Source organism: Mesocricetus auratus, unplaced genomic scaffold, assembly GCF_017639785.1.
Source record: "Mesocricetus auratus isolate SY011 unplaced genomic scaffold, BCM_Maur_2.0 Super-Scaffold_100015, whole genome shotgun sequence".
Lineage (NCBI taxonomy): Eukaryota > Metazoa > Chordata > Mammalia > Rodentia > Cricetidae > Mesocricetus > Mesocricetus auratus.
In genome coordinates, this window is record NW_024429198.1 from 46,609,453 (window position 1) to 46,624,131 (window position 14,679).

At 38.8% G+C, this 14,679-nt stretch overlaps 1 protein-coding gene and 1 long non-coding RNA gene across 9 annotated transcripts in view; one reads left to right on the top strand and one right to left on the bottom strand.

The window, feature by feature from the left end:
• Window positions 1–14,679, top strand: part of LOC110343440 — a 286,166-nt gene that overhangs the window by 238,554 nt on the left and 32,933 nt on the right. For 6 of the 7 annotated variants that reach the window (XR_005881688.1, XR_005881684.1, XR_005881689.1 and 3 more), the window contains 2 exons: window positions 12,934–13,140; window positions 14,349–14,592. This is a non-coding gene — a long non-coding RNA (uncharacterized LOC110343440). The remainder of the gene's footprint in view (window positions 1–12,933; window positions 13,141–14,348; window positions 14,593–14,679) is intronic. The other variant, XR_005881687.1, reaches the window with a different exon arrangement.
• Chst9 (carbohydrate sulfotransferase 9) overlaps window positions 1–14,679 on the bottom strand; it is a 241,840-nt gene that overhangs the window by 156,993 nt on the left and 70,168 nt on the right. The gene's annotated exons all lie outside the window — the stretch shown is intronic.

A 14,679-nucleotide genomic window follows, 5' to 3' on the forward strand; every position in this document is an offset into this window, starting at 1 on the left:
ATGATTTTTATAGAGGCAGTTCACATGTGATTTCAAACTACTGGACACATCTCTCTGTCAGTGGGGCAGCGCTCTGTAGACACTATGTCAGTCCCCACCATAAGCTAGGGTTGAGGCTGCCTGTTATACAGGTCTTTCGTCATTTGGGCTCAGGTGTCAGTTGCATATACCAAACTGTACCAGTATGGCACTCTGCTTTCATGAAGTTTCTCTGTGTATGCATGTGTGCATAGTGTGTATGTGTGAATATGTTTACATGTGTGTATGTATACGCACCTAAGTGCATACTGTGGAGGCATGGTCATGTGTTTGCAGGGTAGAAGTCCACCTTGTGTGTATTCCTCAACCACATTCTCATCTGCTTTTTCCCCACACAGCGTGTTTCACTGAAGCTGAAGCTCACCAGTTTGGATAGACTGGCTGACCAGCAAACCCCAAGGACCCTCCTGCTCTGCCTTATCTCTGAGATTTTATATATATATATATATATATATATATAATGATATATATATCATTTTGAATGGCAGTCATCAGGGATATGAACTCTCTCAGGTCCTCATGCTTCATAGCAAGGGCTTTATCGAATGGGCCATCTCCTCCTTGGCTGGTTCACTCCATGCGACTTCTTCTCTGTGGGGACAGTAGCAAGTTTGTTTTTTGGCTCTTTCACTACTTTGCTGTTGATTTCTTACTGCTGCATGGGAGGAGCCTGTGGCCCGAGTTTCTTCATGTATAATATAAGAATGTTATCAGTATCTGCTGCTTATTTTTATTTTTAAAAAGATATTTATATATTTATGTGTGTGTATACTTGTGTAATTTTCCTTGCACTATGTAGGGAGAGATTTTTAGATACCTGTGCCTCTAGCCATGCCCAAAGTGGGCATGGTCAGTGGCACAAGTATCTAAAATCTTTCTCTACAATACTATGTGTGGACAGGAGCTTTTGGAGGTCAGAGACGGCATGGGCTCTTGAGTACTGACATTAGAGATGGTTGTGGGCCCCAGTGTGGGCTCTTCTCAAGATCACTTGCTGAGCTATCTTCCCATTGCATTTCTTACTTTTAAAGGCTATGCTTCCACTTCCCTAACACATGAAGGTTTCCTGTCGCTGTTTTGTGGTGAGTTGAAGCCTGTTTTGTATCTAATCTCAGGGTGATTAGAAATCTCTGTTCACTTTGTATTTTTGCTCTCCTAGAGTCTTGACATGAATGTTCAGGGATGCGTAGGCAATATGACTGATTCCACTGTGGAGTTGGTCTTCTCACTTACTGTTGCTTTTGGGCACCAGTCCTCATGCCATCCCATAGTGGAGGCTGTTGCTGTCTTTGGGATGTATAGTACAGCTGTGACCTCATGTGGAACGCAGTCCCTTTCCTCTTTTTCTGTTTGGAAATGTACATAAGAACTGTAAGCACTTCTAAGGGTTTCTTTTATAAGCTCGTGGTGTGAAAAAATAAGAAAATAAATGACTTTAATAAAATCAGAGTAATAGAAAAAAATTCCAGAAGCCAATATTCTTCCTACATTCCTATTAAATACAAAATCAATACTCTTTCTTGACAAGCATGGAGTCTTGATAGATTGTAGATGTCAAACACTATCCAGACAGCACAATACATCTGCTACAAGCTACTGGCCACACACTGAAACATCTGTAGAAATCACAGCAGTTGGGTGCCACCTGACTCTCATTTCCAAGCTCCTACTATATTAATTCATTGTGATGTATTGAGTAAATACATCAAAAGATAAAGTAGATGTTAAAAGCCAAGTTTTCTAATTGGGAGTGAGTACTACTAGATGCAAACCACAACTGAATGAATTTTTTTCTAACTCGAATATAGTAAACCAAACAGCAGTTAATAGTTCCCATGTGAGCTTAAAAACAGATTAAAAATAAACACATATAGGAACAATGAATTGAATTTTGGAATGCACAGAGGTTAGAACAGAAACCTTAACACAAAATTTAACACATTGTAGGATTTTCAAAGTAGTTATTTAACCCACATTTCATAGGCATTTCTTGTCTACAGTATCCCCTTCTGCCTATGTTGGGCATCTGAAGAGTTAATTTCAGAAGAGATCGGGAAATGACCACTTAAGAATAAATCAGATTATGAAAGGTATCTTAAATTATATTTAGAATTCTCTGGCACTTATGATCTTCTAAGTTTGACAATTAATACTGATCTTAGTAAATTTAATTTTCAGCAGTGCCCCACGTGGTTTGCTAGGCTCAGGGCAGCTCTGGAGACTCTGCACCTGATGCTCTCTGGTCTTGCTGTCTAACAGGGGAATCTCCCTCCCCTTTCAGGTCTGTCTGTTCAATACGAAACAAATACTCATTCCATTTCCAGGCAAAACATCAGCAAACAGCTTTGCATTACCTCCTGCATAAATATCAGTCTTTAACCTTCATTTCCAGACTTATGACTGGCCATGAAAGGCTGCGGTTTGTGATTCTAAAGTTCACATGACTTCACTCATTTTTTAAATTCAAACACTTAATGAGGTTTTCATTGTGTTTTGGTTTTTAAGTGAGATCCAGTATGTGCCATGCTTGGAAAAGAAGCATGGGCTTTGCTAACTTTGTGTGAGAGGTGAGCTGAGGCCTTTGCTGATTCCCAAACATTCTTTTGGCCAACCCTGCTTTGCTGAATACTGTCAGTGAAATGATTCCATGTTTCTGCCTTTCTTCACATTGTGGCCTTGTTTTGTGTTGCCAGAAATCAGAATTCCCAGGATTGTTTTGATAGGCTTGACCAATGATAGGCACCAAGGAGAACTTGGAAAACAAATAAAGAGACATAGACTATTGAGCATTGCCCACCCCAGGGACCTATGGGAATGCTATGTGTCTGGCAGTCAGCTCCTCTTTACATGCTCCACTCTCTGTTGTCTAGCCTCTGCTAACTGGTCTGCCTCCTGAGCAGCATTAACCATATCTTTTACTTGTCCTTCTAACCACGGTGTTGGCCATGCCTTTGCTCTCCCTAATCTTGTCAAGGCTTTTACACTGTTCAGCTCCCCAGCTCTCTCAGTGCAGCTGAGAGAAGCTTTCTTTTCAGACTGGATCCTGTTCTGAAATATGCCTCTTCTCTTTCTAGTCTTCCATCATTGAAATGTATCAGTATTTCATGTTCCCTTCAGGGTACAAGTCCACTGCAGCTTATAAATTATTTTCCAGGCTCCTTCCCTAACTGGAAGTTCCCACCCTGAACTGTAAACCTGAAAATTATCTTGGCTTAACCTTTGAAATTCCCTGATGTTTTGCTTATAATTCTCTCGTGACACTTGAAGCATTCCGACTCACTTGGCAAATACTCAGTGCCTCTCACACCTCTGAGCACAGCAATACACTAGAATGAGTCATCGTATTTGGAGTGTGAGACTTAGCCCTGGAAAATGCTTCATGAAGAACACAAACTCAATAAATATATCCATAAAATATGGAGCCAGAAAGTGGATGCCATTATGGCTCTCTTATTTTCCCCCTTTTTTATTTAAATTAGAAACAAGCTTGTTTTACATGTCGATCCCAGTTCCCCCTCCCTCCCCTCCTCCCCTGTCCCCCATTGCATTTTGATCACATTCACATTCCACTCATCCAACTTTTCCTGGATCTGTCACCCCTATACTCCTCCAAACTTCATGTCCTCTATTTTTTAAAATGCCCACTAACTTTCATTGGTGCTGTCAATATACACATGGGTGTAGGGTATTCACTGGAACTTGATCATCCTACTAGGATCACACTGACTGTGCTAAAGAAGCTGATTGTCCCTTTTCTATGAACAATCAACTGACAGCTCTTCAGCTAAGCATGGGAGCTTGTGTGCTCCTTCCCCATTCAATTTGCATTATTCTTATAAACACAATACTGAGGAATGCATTTCTAAGACAAATGGACTGCAGTGTGTGTGTGCGTGTGTGTATATGTGTGTGTGTGTGACCAGATTGTCAAAAGAGATCTAAATAATGAGCAGACACTGATATAATAACCAAAGCCCTGGAGGCTCATGTTTCATAACCCTAAGATTCTATTATAGACATTTTCACAATGAATTATTGCAAATAGTCTCTCCATTTGTCCTTGCTACACTACACACATGTCAGCACATGACATATTTTATTATTGTTTAGCTTTCTACATATGTGCAGCAACACTGCTCCTATTTAGCATTATGTATATGCGTGGCTGTCAGAATAAATATAGACTTAATAGCTATTTCTGTACAGCCGTGTATAAAGATTGTTCTTTGATTGACCTACAGCTGGGCTTTTGAGCGATGTTGATTGTTTGTAACTATAGCTCTTAAACTAATAGCAAGCTTGTGAAGATTTTGTTCAGGGGAAAAAGAAACCTTTCCATTGTGAATTTTTATGTGCCAAGCCTCTCTTCCTGTGCCATTTCCCAGTAGGTACCAGTGAGATGCTGTATGAAACCAGGCTGTCCTAGGTCAATTAAGCCTTCCTTTTGATATCCTTGTGAGTAATTCCCTCATTTTTGGAGGGTGAGCAGTCACAGTTGTGAGCAAGTCACTGATTTGCTCACTCAGATAGTCTTATGGTAGACACAGACCTCAAACTTTAAAAACTTCTTGCCAGAATTCATACTGCTGTTGAGACAGCTAGAGCTGACAAGTGAGCATATTGTACGCCAGCAGTTGAAACAACAAAGATGCTGGCACACATGTGTGATCTGTAGCAGTGGCAAAGACACACACTCTCTCACATATATACACACTCACAGACATACTACTTCTGTTTTGTCAAAAACTCAGCCTCAATTGGACCAAAACAAAACAAAAATGATGAGATCCATGAAGTTGGGTCCACCCCACTTAGCAGAGACAACTGTTTCCATCCTAATACACACAAAGTCTTCGTCATGTAACTCAAGCTGTAGCAGAAGGCTCTGGTTTACCCTGTGGATAGAATTAGTAGGTAGACACTTTCTGTAGAGGTCCATTTCAAGCTCCAACAGGGCCTCTCCTATCTGAAAGCTCCTAATGCATATTTGCAACTCACAATACATAGCAGCAGCATCCCCACCTAAGAGCCAAGTAGACATGAACTCCAGGCTGTACACCAAGATCTAGAGAAAAGAAATCCGCCTTAGAAATATTTAACCAGTATTCTTGCCCATAGAGGACTGAGTCACCAGATGGCTAACTCTGGTACAGTACCTGTGTTTTCTCTAATTGCCAACATTTTTTTTCATAGATGAATATCTAGCTGGAGGAAGAAGACAGAATTTTCATTGATCTGTTTTACAATGTGAGAACTTCAACAAGGAAGTATATGTGCAAGGTCACAGCATGGTGCCTAAAGTGCTTGTTATATCTGCCTTACTGGTTATAGATATCCAACTAGATTTTAGAAGCAGTTGAGAGATTTTTTCCAAGCTTCTGAGGAGTAGCACAATACAGGTATGATGCTTACATCAGAATGACAATTTAGACTTGTATGTGGATAATACCTAGGTGATAAGCAGGGCTATGGGTTAAAGTGGTGAATCATAAGGATTCCATCCTGTAAAAACAATATGACATGCCATGGAGGCAGCAAAAGAGAGTGTGGAGACAGGAAATAGAAGCACAGACATGAAAGCTTCCATAGTACCTGGGGTAGGGGACACTCAGTGGCTGATGCTGCAAGGGCTTGGTAGGAACTAAAGCCAAGGCAAGCATTCTGTGCAATTGTTGCTTTCCATCAATACTACTATTTCTGTGTCAGTGAGAAGCCATGCATAAAGGGAATATGGTGAGAATTATAAAGAAATACATTCATTGACATCTTGTGGCTTCAGTACATTGTTGTATTGCTTATTGCTCGTACATACGGGTTCACAAACATGTTTATACCATAGACAAATCATGCATTATATAAATAAATATATAATGTATAATTAGTATCTGAATATATCAAATTCCCATTTTATATGATATATCATATAGTTACCCATCGAAAGAATAGCAATCTATAGGATTTAGTATCTATAACAATCATTGAGTGGAAGCAATAAAAATGATGCTTTAAAGAAAATGTTTTCCCATCATGGTATTCTTTTGTTATATTTATAAACTCTAGGAAGCACAGATAACAGATTAGTGATAAACAAAATGAAGTGTTTCCAAGTTTCTGTACCATAGCAACCTCTTTAGTTGGCATACATTACGCCTCTCAGTAGAGAGATATTTTCTCCTATGTTTTATTGGTTGCAACAAGCTCCACTGGTATGCTGATGTTCGTCACCTTCACTTTACAATCCCGTCCGATCAGTAACAAACATACTAAATTTCCACTGCTTAGGAAAGCCAAATACTACCCTCCCAGCAGAATAAGAAAGCCTTATTTCCAGTATGTATCACAGAATGAAGAACAAAATAATTTGGCTGCTAGGTGGCCTTATATAAGAGTATTCAATTCCCACCCAGGGTGTGGCACAATGTTGGGAAAGCACATTCTGATTCCAAAGAGTCTGGTGTGATTCACTTATCCACTTGTTGGTAAAATACCTGTGGGCACTTCAATGTATCATGATAACATGTTAAGTTAAATTAGGTTATACCAGAAATGCTTTTTACATTCACTACAAGACATTAAATCACCTGTTCTCCTGCTAATTACCTATCATGAAGTACCTTTTCCATACACACATTCTCACAAGTACAAGACTCCTTTAATTTCTGTGGTGACTTGAATGAGAATGGGCCCATAGGCTCAAAGGCTTGAATCTTTGGTCTCCAGGTGGTGGAACTGTTTGGGAAGAATTAGCAGGTGTTGCCTTGATGTAGGAGGTGTGTCACTAGGGGTGGTCTTTGAGCTTTCAAAAGATTCTTGTCATTCCCAGTCTCTCTTTACTTTTCCCTCTACCTCTCCCCATATCTCTTTCTCTGCCTTGTGGTCCTGCATCAAGATGTGAGCTCTTCAGTGTCATGTCTACTTTCTTGATGCCATACTCCACACCATGAGGGTCACGGATTCTTCTCCAAAATCATAAGCTACAAATAAATTATTTTTTATTGGCTGCCTTGGTTATGATATCATTGTGACAGAAAAGAAACCTAGACAAGTTCATGTAAAACACTCCTTCAATGCATTGTGTGGGGATGGCAAAAACTGACTTTAAAACTCAGCATTAAAATTTCTGCCTAATTTAGAAATTTTGGGTTTGGGTACCTAAAAGGGTTTCATAGATTCTGGGATCCAAGGAGCAAAATGTTGCATTCTAGATGATCAGACAATTTAACATATGTGTGAAAGCCTTGCCCTTTTGAATCAGGGTCTAATAAAGATATAAAGTGCTCAGAGCTGAAATATTTGGCTCCCCAGGAGGCTGTCCTGCTGTGTAACATAAGTTACCATGCTGTTACCATTGTCAGCATGTCTGTGGCCTCAGAGCATGCTCTATCCAGGTGATCAATTATTGAATGTGACATTTCACAACATTCAAGAAGTACTATGCTAAAAGAACTTAGTTTTCTTATCTATGTGTAATTTCTATATGATGCATGTGACAATTTAGTCTCTGATATGGGGTGGTTCTAAAGCATTAGCAATAGTTCAATTGTTGGTTCAAAAAATGCTATTGATGAGTGTGTGTGTGTGTGTGTGTGTGTGTGTGTGTGTGTGTGTGATACTGATCTGATTTTTTGGTAAGCTTATCTTCTTCTTATGCCCTGATGTTTCCATTTCAAAATCATTTTCCAGGACTGGAGAGATGGGTCGGTAGTCAAGAACAGTTGGTGCTCTTCTAGAAGACCCGAGTTCTGTACTAAGAACCTATGTTCAGAAGCTCAAACTACCTGTAATGGCAGATCTGATGCCATTTCCCAGTGTCTGTGACCTGTACATATGGGGTGGGTGGGTGGGCACGTATGCACGCACACACACACGCACACACACGCACACACACTCTTAAAAAGTCATTTCTCAGAGGGGAATTCCATGGGATGCTTGGAACAATTTGATGGTTGATGCAGGAATGAAACCTGGGACAGGTGTGTGATCACATGTTAACTGAAAGCCAATGTCAAGGAGTTTAGAATGAAGAGCCACAGTCCCCTGGCCCTCACTCATCCAGCAGTCTCTTTTTTATAGTCAGGATTTTGTGTGTGTGTGTGTGTGTTTAACACAAGTTGGCAACAGCCATCCTGTCCACAGTCAATATAAGAGATTCCTTGCTTCCATTTACTTTCAAGTCTTACAAATTTAATTCCATACAAGGCACATTTCCTTTGTGTCAATCTTGAATTTTGTGCGTCTTTATTTCTAGGCAATAATGTGATTTTCAGTAAACAGTTTAGGGGTTCTTCCATATTGGTTCTGCATGATGGGAAAGAAATGTGGAGGCTGCTTTCTCAGTGAGGGGAAAGAAGTTGAATGAAGGGATAACCAATCATTCAACCACACATTTGCTCCTAAGAGGGGTGACCTGTCAAATAGACTTGAGTGGCTTTAATACACAACATAACTGCAAAAATTGATTAGGGAGTCTCACTCTACCAGAACAGAAAGTCTGTCTATGTTTTATAGCTTGTTCTTTAAGGTGCATAAAACTCTGAATTTATAGCTTTGTATGGTTAATTTAATCCACCCAGCTAGTTTATTGACTGTGTATGGAAAGTTTGAAGCAATTTTTGTTACAGTCACTGGGACAATGGTCATATCTTTTCCTTTCTCAATATTTAGAATCAATCAATTTGTAGGTAATAGTGAAGTAATCTTAATTTTAATTGGGATGTGAATTGAAATCAGAGAAAATCTAAAGGAGCTAAAATTATGATTTGAAGAGTTCTCACATCCTCTCAGAATGTTTTACAATAACAACTGAATGAATAGTCTCCAGCATTCTTAAATTGTATTAATATGTGACTTATATTTGAATATTCACATATGAAAAAACACCATGTCCAATGCAAAGCTTAATAAAATCTTTACAAATAGAAGAGTTTTAGAAATGATTCTTCTCTACAGTAAATAAAAGTATTATGGATAGAAGGCTTTGCTATGGACTTTTTTGAAACTATGAGATACACTTCTTTGGGTAAAATAGTATGTGATAAATTTTGTAAATTTATAAATTTTCAGTCTACATCTTATAAATCTAACACTGTGAAGGAATTTGTAATTTTCTCACATAAATATTCAGGTAATACATCTTGTACATATAGACAGAAAGAAGATTACATGGCACAAGGAATTCATTATTTCATTCATTATCGTTACATATAGGAAGAACAATGTATGCATAACATGTGATATCCAGCCACAAAGTGTCATTAACACAGGATTTTAGTTCACTTATTTTTAACTAAGGCTCATTTTGGATATTCTCAAAGGTATCATCATTGCCATGCTTAGTTACTCTATAAAATATGTCACATTGACATGAACAATTGATTGTGGGTTTTTGTGATATGTTTGTCTCTATACACAGTGAATAAACCAATTCTGACTCAGGCAAAGCTAATGAAAAGAAGAGAAGATGAAAACAAACACAATTAGACAGGAAAGGAAAATTTTTATAACAGACCCCAGTGAAAACCAGATCACTGAAAAAATATATTAAACTCTCATGTCCAAAAGATGTTTAAGGAATTTCTCAACATCCATTAGGAAAAATTGAAATCAAAATGATTCGGAGATACCATGTTACACCTATCAGAATGGCTGAGATCAAATACACTGATGACAGCTTATGCTGGAGAGGATGTGGAGTAAGGTATGGGAGTGACTACCCTAATTGTCATCATAGAATCTAATCCAGAAACTGATGGAAACAGGTGCAGTAACTCACAACTAAGCACTGAACTTAGCTAGAGTTCAGATGAATGGAGAGATTAGGGAGAATATGAACACAGAGGGAGGGGTCAAGAGCATGATGGAGAAAATCAGAGACAGCTATCCCACGCTGGAGAACCCAAGTGGATTAAAAGCTGGGGAACCTGCATGGGACCTAACTAGGCCCTCTGAATATAGATGAGTTATGTAGCTTGATCTTTTCATACATCATAACTATTTTAGTTTCATCCCAAACATACAAAGTTGTTCAATAAATACATATTATCATATGTGTGTGTATATAAATACAATCACCATGTAAATATACTTAAAGACATATTCCACTTGATTGTCTTCCAGATGTAAGAAAGGGAATGTGGTAGGCTTAATGTTTAATGTGTCTTTTTAATGATATACTTGGAAGAGAAGAAACTTATCTGAACATAATAAACAAACCTGTAACAAACCTGGAGTCAACATTGTATTAAATGAAAGAAAAACTGAGAGCATAGCCTCTCAAACAAAAAGGGGACAAGGGTGCCCTCTCTTATTACTATAGTACAGTGCTTGAAATCTCACACATAGCAATATGACAAGAAAAAGAATAGAAGCATGCCAGTAGACAAGAGAAAAGTCAAACTAACCCTGTATGTTATGACATGATTCTACATTTAAAAGACCATGTACACCATACTAGAATACTATTCTTGGGTCTGACACGTCCATTAAGGACATAAAAATCCAATGTATGAAATAAATTGGGGGTGGGGGTGGTGGAAATATAATACAGTGGTTAATAAAGCTACCTGTTTTTCTAGAGGATCTTTATTTGATTCCCAACCACCCATGTCAGGCAGCTCACAACCACCTATAACTCTAGTTCCAGATGTCCGATATCTTCTGCTGGCCTCTGTGGGCACTGAATATATAAGGCTTATGCTCACAGAAATAAATATGCATATTTATAACAGACCAATAGCATATATAATATAATGATATATATCTTTCTGTGAAAGAATTTTTGAGAAATAAATCCTATTTATAATAGCCTAATGAAATACTATAACAGGGAAGTGGATGAAGATGATCAAACTACATTGTCTGAAATTTGCAAAACCCGAAAATACCTGGGAATAAACCTAAGCAAGGAGGTGAAGGACTTTGCAAAGAATAGTTTGAAATGCTGATAAAAAAAGCAGTCCTACAGGACATCAGAAGGACACCGCAGCTTTACTCAGCTAACTTCAGGTGATCATGCCCATCTCAGAGTCTGGGTGGCACAAATCTGTGTATCTGCTTGGATATCTTGCTTTTGAGTTCAGTACCTGTCACTTTGTTTTCTGTCCTCAAACGATGTACTTCCTGAGGGCAGAGCCTCTATCTTTGTGTGCTTATGTCTTCTGGATATCGAATTCTTTATACATAGTTGATCAATCAGCAGATTAACACACTAATGGAATTCAGGCATTGTGGTATTTCTTTTCATATGATGGTATACCCATTTCCTCTAAAATGTTTTTTAAAGACTCTGGAATGAAGGGTCAAAGTAGCTGGAAAATCTGCTCAGACCAGAGTGTAGAGGGTGCCCTATGTAAATTCTTCTTTGCCAAATAGAAGTGTGTGAAAATCGCTGGTATGAAGTTCACTTGAAACTTCCTGCTTCATGATACCTTTGAGGGTCACAGAAAGGACAGAACATGCACTTCCTTAAACATATAAATGAGAGCTTACTGTCCTCAAGATGAAATTTAATCTTCAGTTGACCTTAAGCATGTTCTTCAGTTTGTCTGACCAATTGCCCCTCCTGACAGTGATCAGAAATGGGAGTTCTAATGTTATGGTCACTCAGATCACACAGCAGGTACCAGTGCTTCTCATACCCGAGTAAAATGAAACCCAGAACAAAGACCTTTACATATACTGCTATTTAGTTAAAGGAAATTTTATTTTAATATGTTAAAACTAATAGGAAATAGAGAAAATTAAATGCTCATATGTTATATTTAAGCATGAAGGTATTAAATTCAGTTGGTTTTCTTATCATCAGACAATTCTCAGATATATTAACTTGCATAAAGAGCAATACTGTGTGCAGAAATATACAATGCATGGAATTTTCCTATTATACCCTGATAAGTTCATACCCCTTCACTGTCATGCATCCATCTTTCCAAGTTCTGTGGCAATGACCCTACAAGAAGCCATCTGTGTCAATGTGAATATGTCACTTACCTTGCTTCAATACTGGGCATGAAAGCAAAAGTGAGAAATAATGGTCAATAACTGATTACCCTGTTTGGAAACAAATGGGTGCCTAAGAGACAGTGAATGTCTAAGCAGAACTTCTGGGTCACTGCTAGATCCCAGTGTCATTTTACTTGAAGTTTCATCAATGTGCAGAGCAAAGACAACCTAGGCATCATTCTGCCTGAGGAAGGGACGTGGAAGAGAGAAGAGCTCACTTAGACCTGGATAGGCTAAGTTCACAGGGTATTTGAATGTTAGAAATCTGTCTCTAGGTGCTCTTGATAGGATAAGCTCACAGGGTATTTGAGTGTTAGAAATCTGTCTCTAGGTGCTTATTTGATGTACTATGTGCCATTTGTTGGGTTCAAATCCTTGCAGGAATCAAGAGGGTTTTCGAATGTCTTTTAAGGTGGATTTTTCCCCTAGAGGGTGATGAATTTCTTCAGAGCACCATTCACTTCAACCAAAAAGAGGAAGGACCTACCACGTGAAACAAGCATGAAGACACAGCTACAAGAAGACTTAATGAGAGTGATCTGAAATAGTTGTACCCACTTGAGCTCCTACTTGCCAATCATTATGTTTGCCTCAGCAGTCATTCCCAAGGCACACGGTGTACTTCTTATTTACCACTCCCTCTCAAACTGAAAATTGTGAAGAGCTTGTTAGGTGGTAACAAAGTTTAATATCAAGCATTAATTATTTTTTCATGTACTGGTCAAGGTACATTCTGTGAGAGATCCAAGCCCAAGGAAACTTCAGATGAGGTGAAAATTTTACTTTTGTGTTACCAGAGCAACGACATTCACCAACACAGAATATGATTGCCTCTGAATATGCATTTTATAAGATAAATTAACTGTTAGTTCTTTTCTACTTGTCATGAAACAGGCCCCAGAAAGAAACAGGACACTCTTCTAAGTGACTACTTTATTTGGAGCAAATTCTGCAGACATCAACGTGCCAAGGGACCCAATGGGTCACTTCATTCAAGGTTGCACTCAGGGACCCAATGGGTCACTTCATTCAAGGTTGCATTCAGCCTCACTTTGCATATCTCTTCTCTGTGTCTCCTCTCACAAACTGCATTTGATTTGGGTGAGTATGCACATCGCATGGCTGCTGGACTGCCTAGGTCATCTCAGTCTGCCCTTCCTCATGCCTTGCCTTTTCCTTCCTGCCTTCTTTCTCTCCCCTGACCTGTGTCACAGTCTTTCACTGGATGTAGCAACCTGTCATAGCTTTAAAGTACTTGTAAGCATATGAACTAAATTGTTTGTTCTCTCTCTCTCTCTCTCTCTCTCTCTCTCTCTCTCTCTCTCTCTCTCTCTCTCTCTCTCTCTCTCTCGTGTGTGCAACCTGTCATAGCTTTAAAGTACTTGTATAGCATATGAACTAAATTGTTTGTTCTCTCTCTCTCTATTTCTGTGTGTGTGTGTGTGTGTGTGTGTGTGTGTGTGATTTCAAGGGACTGAAAACTCAGTGAGAAAAACCCATAAAGATTTGTTTAGAGATAAATAGCTTTCACTAAATTGATTTGGCATTCCCTAAGATGTTTTAAAATCTAATAATAACAACTAGTCATGCAATGATTCTTGTATGTCTGGCACTTAGTCATCACTGACTGAATTTTAGGTGTAATAGAACATTTTCTTGCTAGTAAGGAAACTGGGGGCTCACATAATTAAGTAATCTATCCAGTTGAGTGGTTATTAAGTAGCAGAAACAAGATCTGAACCCCAGTAATAGAATCTAAGACTGCTGTAGTTAATATTAAACTGAACTGCAATCCACATGCATTGTTTTAATAAATGTGGTAGTTGCAAAAAAAATGACAGTATCTTTGACTGTTTTACTGATGGGAATCTTTAAAAGCTTATCATTGGAAATAGGGTGTATACTTTCCAAAAGTTTTGATTCTTGAAGATCAATGAATATGCAGGTAACTAGGATATACGGGACCATAAAGCAGGGGAAGGGATCAAAATATGGGGACCGGGTCATTTTGCTCAAAAGAACATGAGGTCTCTTAAGTGACCTGACTATCAATTTTATAAGCAACTTTAAATAGTGAAAGGAATCTCATGAAGCATCAACTGTGCTTATCAGAATTACTTTATGAATAGGCACATGAAATAGGAATCGAAGTGTGTTTTACACTGTCTTAAAGGCTGATCTATAAAGAGGATGGGGACATCTGGGTCTTTTATTGTGCGATTATAATCACACAGCAACAAAACCACAGAACAGTTATTGGGATATCTGAAATGGAGCTTTCTCAGAGTGACCTCTCTTCTCTTCCCCAGAGCCTGTTCTAAAGATTTGTGTTTATTGACATCATACATGTCAGCATGAGGTGGTACAGAAAAAGAGGAGAAAACATTTGAGAAGCTACGAGGAAGCCTGTTCTGTCTTGTCATCCTTGCTGAGAGTAGCCGTCACTTTCCTTGCTCATCCACAGAAACACCAGCAAAGCCACCTTTCTAAGTGAGCTCCTCTGCCGGGTATCTGCCTCTTCGGTTGGTCCCCAGCGGCAGATGCGGCAAGTCGGTCAGTCTTCTCTTGTTATTAACAGAATGCTTCCTTCTCATCAGGGAAGTGTGCCAGGCACATTTCACTTCAGTGTTCTTTGACTCC